Here is an 8,541-nt window from a genome sequence, read left to right as displayed (position 1 = left end):
CAAAGGCACTAAGCTAATGAAAGGGCTTTAAGTGGAACCCATTAATCAGGATCGCAAGAAGATCTCCCCGCATATCTTTAAGATTGAAAGCATTATAACCTTTGCAACTCACTATACGGAAAGGGCCCTCCCATAGCCCATTGAATTTAGCATGTTGACCAGGCTTGGCAGCCCTTTCATTGAACTTTAGAACCATGTCGCCCTATTGGAATTGCGGGGAAGAACTTTTTTGTTGTCAAACCACCTTTTTATGGTTTGCTGACGTGTCTGGAGAGAGGCGAATGCAACTTCCCTTGCTTCCTCCAGTTTCATAATTTCAGCCAACCTCACGTCCATGGGGCCGTTCTCTGCTCTCAAAAGACTTGACTAGTTTCAAGGCTGGGATCTCCAGGGATATGGGGAACAAAGTGTCCTTCCCTTAAACTAGCTTATATAGTGAGGTTTCTAAAACCTGCTTGGTTGTTATCCGGTTTGCCCATAGCGCACTCCTCAAATGGTGATGCCAATCCCTTTTCTGTTCTGAGCCTATCTTCTTGATGAGTTTGATAAGATTCTTGTTAGTAGCCTCTATGAGTTTATTTCATTGCAGGTAATAGTTTGAGGAGGTCTTTGGATAAATACCTTTACTGAGGGTGAACTGGGTGAGTTGGGAGCCCACAAATGCATGCGCATTATCTGAAATTAGGGTCTTTGGGGGACCATAATGGCATACTAGATCTCCCAGGAAAGCTAGGATCTCAGACTCGGGGAATTTTTTAATGGGATAGCCTCAGACCATTAGGTGAAATAATCTATGGTAGTCAAGATCCACTTGTGTCCAGCCGAGCTTGGGGGATTGATCATCCCTTTGAAGTTGAGTCCCCATTGTGCAAAAGGTTCCTCCACCACTATGGGTTGAAGTGGCATCGCTACTTTCTTGCATCTGCCAGTATAATACTAGCATTCCTTGCACGTTCTCACCATGGCATGAGCCTCCTTAAACATAGATGGCCAGATATATCTGGCACGCGTGATTTTGATAATGGTAGTCGGTGCCAAAAAGTGACCTCCAAATGAACCGTGATGAAATTCATGTAAAATTTGGTAGCTTGGCTTTGATTCACATAGCAGAGCGGGACTCCTTCAAAATTCCTTTTAAAAAGGACATCATCTATCAATCAGAAACCGCTATTTTGTAGCCTGTAGAACCTCATTTTTTGGGGGGGGGAGAACCTCAGGGAAAATTCCTGTCTTCATGAAATGTTTTCGCTCCTCTAACCAACATGTCTCCCTTGGCTCTAAAATGGCCATGACAGATTAATTAGTGGCTATCTTGGGATCCTGGGGATCGAGATCCTAGGCTAGGTACTCACATAGACCTTTGCCACAGACTATCTTGGTAGGCCTGACATCAACGACATACTCCAAGATTTTGGTGATCCAATTCTCTCTTTTCTCAGTGATCTTGCCTTCCATGATGTAGTCTCTGATTGAAGGGTGAGCGACAAACACTATGGTCATGTTGCAAGCGATGAAATGCCTAAATTTCTTAAGGCCCTTGACTACAACCAGAGTTTGTTTTTTAATGAAGTTGTACTATGCCTCATATTCTTGTAGAGTCTTGGAGTGGAAAGCTATAGGGTACTCCTCCCTTGTCCCAACCTCTTTTTGAGTTAAGACCACGACGATGTGGTATGGGCTAGATAAAACATACATAATGAAGTCTTTAGCCATATCGAGGTTGAATAGTATAGGAGCTGAGCAAATAGCTTCTTTAATTTTCTCGAAGGCATCTTTTCTGTCAGAAATCCATTTGAAATGTATGTTTCTCTTAAGCATCAAGGTGATGGGCCTCACCATTCCTACGAAATTTGGGATAAAGCGGCTGACAAAGTTAACCTTGCCTAGGAAAGACTGGACTCCCTTCTTATTTACAGGAAGAGGAAGCTGTTTTATCACCTTGACGCGATCAGGATCAATGGAGACTCCTTCCTAGGATACAACATGCCCTAGCAATTTACCTTGCGGGACACCAAAAATACATTTCTTCGAGTTCAAAGAGATTCCAAACTCTAAACACTTTTGGAAAATTAGCTCTAAATGATCAAAATGGTCTTCTTTGCACTTTGAAAACACAGTAAGGTCATCTAGATAGATGAGGATGATTTTGTTAATGAGCTCTTTGAAAGCTAGGTCCATTTCCCTTTGAAAAGTCGGGCCGACATTCAACAATCCAAATGACATCTTTTGATAGGCGAACGTTCCCCATTTGGTTGTAAAGGTGGTCTTGTTTTGGTCTTCCCCTTTTACTAGAACCTGATTGTAACCTAAGAAACCATCCAACATCGAGAATATTTCTGATCCTAGCACTGTGCTTAACAAATGCTCCATTGATGGAAAAGGGTAATGATCGTTTAAAGATGCTTGGTTTAAGTCTCTTAAATCCATGCATAGCCTGATATCTCCATTCTTTTCCCTCACAGGGACTAGATTTGATACCCACATACTATGTTTCATGGAATAGATGATTCTTGATTCTATCCACTTGCTTAGCTCTTGTGCCATGAGTGACTTAACTTTCGGATTAACAAGTCTCTACTTCTGTCAGACTAGTTTTGCTCCTTCTGTGAGTTCGATAGTATGTTGAATGATGCCAGGATTGTATCCCTTCAAATCTTTATAAGACCATGCTAGCACACCCGCATATTTATCATAAAATTGAGCCAAATTCTTTCAGTCTTGGTTGGAAATCTCCTTTCCAACTTTGAGTACCTTACCAGGACATACGGACATGTCGATATAGTCTCCTTTGTTAGTCATAAGCTTCCGCTTATCATTTTTGGCGTCATGGTCGAAAAGGTTTTCTAAGGTGATTAGCCCATTGGGGAGCTTATTTTACCTCAACTATTTGATTTGATCTCCATAAGTTTCTTTAACCTTGGGCTATAACTGGTCTGCAAATTCTCCTGAATTATGAATGAATAGAGAAATATTCTCATCACTCTCAAAAACTTGCCAGTGAGTATCATTATCAGGGATAGCTAGTCGTACAATGATGCCAATTGCTTGGGAGTTGATTAGAAAATGGGGTCAAAATGCCACCCAATAGTGGCCATTCGGTCAGCGGCATGCGTTTGCCTTGTGGGGAATTCTTTGGATGTTAAAAGAATAAAAAATTTTGATTAGATCCCAAGCTCTGTGGGAGTAAGACCTCATATGGACATGTTTTGCACTGGAGATTCCTTGAATCTGATGCACAACAAGTTCTGAGTCACCCAAAACCTTCAATTTCTTTATACCCATCTTCTCTGCCAACATTTGGCCCTGAATCAGTTCTTTGTATTCTATTTTGTTGTTGGAACATGCAAACTACAAGTGAAAAGACTTTAGGATCTGCTCACCTGAAGGTGAAGTAAAAAAAATTCCAGCGCCCAAGCCTACTTTGCATCTCACACCATCAAAATGTAGGGTCCAAAGTTTAGAGAATAGATCTTCTTGGGTAGAGGGATTTTTAACTAGTTTTGGGATAACCTGACCTTCATAAAAAATGCAGTAGGTACCAAGAACGGTGGCATGATAGTTAGAATAAGGGTCTAAATTAATGAACTCATTCAAGAAGACTTCTTGCTTAAGTGAAATTTCCCCAGTTACTTCTTCATCTTGTAAGAACTCTACTGGTTTTCGTTCATCATTTGATATGGAGGTGTGTAGGCTCAAAATTGATCAAGGCCTGGTCAACTATATGTTCAGTATGGAGGGGTTCTAAGATAATCTTTAGCTTGGTGCTGTGCTTGGTATAGAGGATGAGATGGGACCAATCTAAGGACATGTAGCCTCTTATTTTAGCAGTGAAGTCTTCAGAAAGACAGAGACCAAAGACAGGCGGGATGTCAATGACCACTACTGCTTGAGATACTGTAATGCTTGGACATGCAAACAATGTTAGGGGAATGGTTTTAATAAGACCTATTTTCTAAACCTTGTTCTCGTCAAGCTTCATAACTCCCTTGTTCAAAGGCTCGTATCTGATGTTCAATACCTCGGCAATTTGCTTAGGCATGACAATAGTGCTAGCTCCAGAATCTATCATAGAGTTATGCAATAGTTTATCCCCAACTATAAAGGTGAGGTAGAAAGGATTTGGTTTAGGCTTACCTGTTGCGTGGGTAGCATGGGGTGAGTCTTCATTTATCAATGAGAGCATGCTTTTCCGGCCACAGGTCACAGATCCATTCTGTTTGAACCTAGGGATTGTGGCGCTATCATACTTGCATCTTTTTTGCCATGGGACAAGGCTTCCCTTAGTCTATTTTTTTGCTTCGGAATGCTCAAGAGATCCCAAAGAGAGATATGAGCCACGACCTTCTTCAATTTTTCCACCACATCTAACCCTTGAGGTGTTAGAATATTTAGCTCCTTCAGATTATAAGGGACAAAATATTTCCTCAGATAAGTAGGGTTGACGACTGGTTGTTCAGAGATTTTGTCCATGGGTATTGCTCTCGAACTGCTAGTAGTTTCCCCGGTCAAACACCTTTTAGAGTGTAGGTTGTAATCTGAGTTCACAAGAGGGGCTCCATCTTTGGAGGTGGTTGCACCATTGGTCAACACCGCATCCTCATCTTCCATCCTTGAAAAAAGTGCATGATTAGGGGCAATCTCTACTTCTCATTGCAATGACATCCCTTGCATTTGAGCAATGAAAGCCACATTATCCATACCCAGAGATGTATATGCAGACTCATCTGACTTGATGCCTGAATTTCTTTGTTCTGCCATCTTCTACTACAAATTCCCTCTTGGGCAATTCCTCAGAGCATGAACATTGTTGCACGGAAAACATCAAGAGTTAGTGTCGTTCACCAAGTAATTTTGGGCCATAGTCAGTTCCCTACTAGTGGTTGGGTAGACAACTTACAATGGATTGGGGACTGGGACTATTTGGCCATTTGGTTGAAGAGGTTTATCCACATGATGATTTGTATGTTGGTACGAAGGTCGATTCTCTTGGAAATTTTTTTGAAAAGGAGGCTTGGAGGGTGAGACTTGGGCTCTTTTTAGGTTGACAATCTCATTGGAGAAGGATCTTAGGAGATTCTTCATACCACTAACTTCAGCAGCTGAGAGGCAGTTTTGGGAGTAGGAAACAAATACATAGACTGTGGAGAAGACGTATTGGGAGTAGCTTCTTCTAAGAATTGAGTGGACATCTTAGGGAATACTGACATTAGAGGATGGGGAGCTAGCTTCTCAGCGTTGATAAGGTTATTTTCAGCTTGGACTGCTATGTCAAATGCTTGCGGAAGAGTATTACCTCCTAAAGATTGAATCACCATTGATATGTCAGAATTGAAAGTTTTTAAATAGAATACGAAAGCCATATCCGCCAAAGGGCGAGCAACATATTTTCAAATAAGAATGCATTAGGCTCTCAAATGCCTGAAATCTTTTTGTGTTGTCTATATTGATGATATCATTGTTTTTTCTAACAATGTTATTGACCATATTGAGCATTTGAAAAAATTGTATACAACCATAAAAAAAAATAGAATTTGCCTATCAGCAAAGAAAATTATGATTGGTCAGTTAGAAATAGATTTTCTTGGGTTACATTTAGATAAGGGAAAGATAAAGCTCCAACCCCATGTTCTCAAAAGAATCCAGGAATTTCTAGATGTATTGACAAACAAAAAAAAAATTCAAAGATTTCTTGGGTGTTTGAATTATGTGGCAACATTCTATAAAGAGTTGGCAAAAGACAAGAAAAAGATTCAAGATCAACTCAAGCAATCATCTTCTACATGGGATCCTCAAACTACAAAAGCAATATAACAAATAAAAAATAAATGTCAAAGATTATGCAGTCTTCAAGTTCTACTCCTAGGTAATCCACTAATTTTATATACTAATGCTTCTGACACAACATGGTTTGTTGTGTTGATGTAGGAATTTATAGATAAAAGGATGGAGATTTATGGCTACCGATTTGGGACATTTACATATGCATAATCTTGCTATAACATTTATGAAAAAGAGATTCTTGCTTGCATGAGAAACTCAAAATATTTCTCAAAGTAGAGCATTTTGTGGTCAAAATAGATAGTCAATCAATCAGGAGCCTCGTGAGGAAGAAACCCAATTAGGATATAACACAAGGGATAATTGCTTGCTGGTATTTTGGATTTCTTGTATATGATTTTGATATTGAATGAATCAAAGGAGAAAATAACCCACTTGCAGATTCATTAACCAAAGAACTAGCAACAACCATTCAAATTCAAGTTGGTGATTCAATACCCCAATGAGAATTGTCAGATGGGAGGATTATATAACTTCCACAACTTTCAACACATATATTATCACTTCACTTGTTGAATTATGGATTTTGGATAAATGGCTACAAGATCTCAAAAGTCTCATCCTAGAATACCATGATCAAAGGAAATTCATTCTTAGAAGAAGAGGAAAATTTCTTAGAAACTTTTGGGTTGTCATATGCTCCAATTGGATTTACCTGTAGGAACCATTGTTCAATGGATATACAAATTACAAGGTTTCAATCTTTATGTTGGACCAATCTAACAAAAATGAATTTCCTTAAATGTTGCAAGTTTGGAATTATTAATAGTATCACTCTCTTGCAAAATGAGTTTGAAGATTATGCAAATATATTTACTCCATATTTTACACCTAATATGAGATAATTATTCAATCTCGTACATGGAAATTTGTTTCATACCATTTTTGAAGGAATGGTTGATTATTTGGTTGAACTAGGAGGAGGATATTGTCTCCCAATAATTGAATTTTATCCCCTCACATATCCATGGTTTCCAAAAGTTATGATTGAAGATGTAATGCCAAGCTTATTTCATACTAAATTAGCTATTTGAACAAAATGGGATTTTGTAAGAGAAGAAAAATATATTAGAATCATCCATGCATTCCATCAAAGACCACAAGATTGGGATGATATTTTTGAACCTCTTCTAAATGATATTTTACCACTTGGATCTCATCTCAACTAGCATAAGGGTTTTTGAGTGTCGTGAGGTTAGCCATGTTAAGATTTGACAACAAGATACAACCCTATATAAGAAATCCATGATGTCAGCAATGTGAAGCTCTGACAACAGGATGCAGAAATTATGTAAAAATCAAAATCCATGTAGCCACTTACACATATTAAAAGGGTCATTCTCACTTCTTGGGTAAATAAAAAGTGATGACAAAAAAATTAGTAAGTATTGAGTCTATAGAAAAGTTTTAAAAAATATTTAGTAAATGGTAGGATGCCTACATGATCTTGCAAATGTCAAAGTACAAGATTACATAGTACCACTCCACTTTCACTACCTTCCAAAAGTTCCTCCTACTTTTCATCTACCACTCACATCTTCCAACACTACCGTCTAGCTACTAGTTTCACCATCTACTACCTACACCTACCGGTAATTCAAAACCTATCACTCACACCTACCGGTCAAATCAATCTACCTGTTGGTCTCCAACTACTATAAATAAAGGCCTTGTGAGCTCATTTTGGCATCAAGTCCTTCTATTGTATGAAGCAAATTCTATTATTAAGAGTGTAGTGTGAAAAGTCTCTTAGGAGCAAGTTAGAAGTATCCTCTACCCTTGTGCTTCCATGTGATCTAGGGATTATGAGAAATTGACTTGCATAGGTTATGAAGTTTGTCTCGTGTAATGAAGCTTTGATGTAATATTGGCTCTAGCTTGTAATATTTTCTTTAGCTTGTATTGTTGTTATTCTATAGTAAATTGGTATCAAAGCTAAAGATAATGTTAAATCAAATATTTCTTACAACAGATAGATTGCATAACCTATGCAAGTAAGTTTCTTGCAGATGAGTAAAACTACATGCCAGCAAAAAAATCCCCAAGAAGGGTGATCAGATGAGCCAAAATTAAGGAAAACATAGATAGAGCACTGAATCCCAATGCAGGCCAAAGAACAAACAAAATAACAACTAAATTGTTATCAACTCTCCACCTAGAAATACCAACGAACACAAGGGTTGATATTTACAAGGACCACATCATCCTCATTTGCCTCTTTGTCTTGTTTTATACCCTCTATTGCATCTCCCTCACCTTCCAAAACTCTACCTCCAGTCCTTCTGCTCTTTCTCATCGCTCCTTTTCACAAGAAATATATCACTACTTATTATGTTGAATATAAAAGAATTCTAGAACATATTCAAGAAGTAATGTCTCTCTCACATTTCATGAATATGAATGAAGAAAAACATGCAACCAAACAAGAGCCAATGCCTCAACATAAGTAGAAAGGATATTATCATGTAGAGAAGTTGAAAATTTTCACTATTGATGGACTTGATGGAATGGCTTAAATCAGACACACTAAGCTTATGCTTCTAGGCTTAAAAGTGTTAAACACTCAGATTTGACTAACATTTTCTAGACTTAATATGTTGCTTAAGGTGTTTGGTTACACTGAGAATATACTTCTAGACTTAAAAGTGTTAAACACACAGAGTTGACTAACATTCTCTAACCATAATATGTTGCTTAGTGTGT

Source organism: Cryptomeria japonica, unplaced genomic scaffold (genome assembly GCF_030272615.1).
Source record: "Cryptomeria japonica unplaced genomic scaffold, Sugi_1.0 HiC_scaffold_136, whole genome shotgun sequence".
Classification (NCBI taxonomy): domain Eukaryota; kingdom Viridiplantae; phylum Streptophyta; class Pinopsida; order Cupressales; family Cupressaceae; genus Cryptomeria; species Cryptomeria japonica.
Note: the sequence above shows the minus strand (reverse complement) of the source record.